The sequence below is a fragment of the Rhincodon typus genome, unplaced genomic scaffold (assembly GCF_021869965.1).
Source record: "Rhincodon typus isolate 14 unplaced genomic scaffold, sRhiTyp1.1 hic_rhity00000517, whole genome shotgun sequence".
NCBI lineage: Eukaryota > Metazoa > Chordata > Chondrichthyes > Orectolobiformes > Rhincodontidae > Rhincodon > Rhincodon typus.
This window is the reverse complement of record NW_025966155.1, coordinates 5038-5354: the sequence shown is the minus strand read 5'-3', so window position 1 is coordinate 5354 and position 317 is coordinate 5038.

Below are 317 nucleotides of genomic sequence, written 5' to 3'. Positions count from 1 at the left end.
GCTGCTTGGCCTGCTGTGTTCATCCAGCTGTACACCTTGTTATCTCAGATTCTCCAGCATCTGCAGTTCCCACTATCTCTTGTGGAGACAAACTCCATTTTCACCTACTCGCTGGAATTTAGAAGAAGGAGGGGGAATGAGGAGCAGATCTCACAGAAACATATAAAATCCTGATGGGACTGGACAGGCGAGGTGTGGGAAGAACTGGACATGGCTCTTGTGGCTAAAGGGATCAAGGGGTATGGAGCAAAACCGGAAATGAGATTGCACGATCATATTGAATGGTGATGCAGGCTCAAAGGGCCGAATGGCCTACT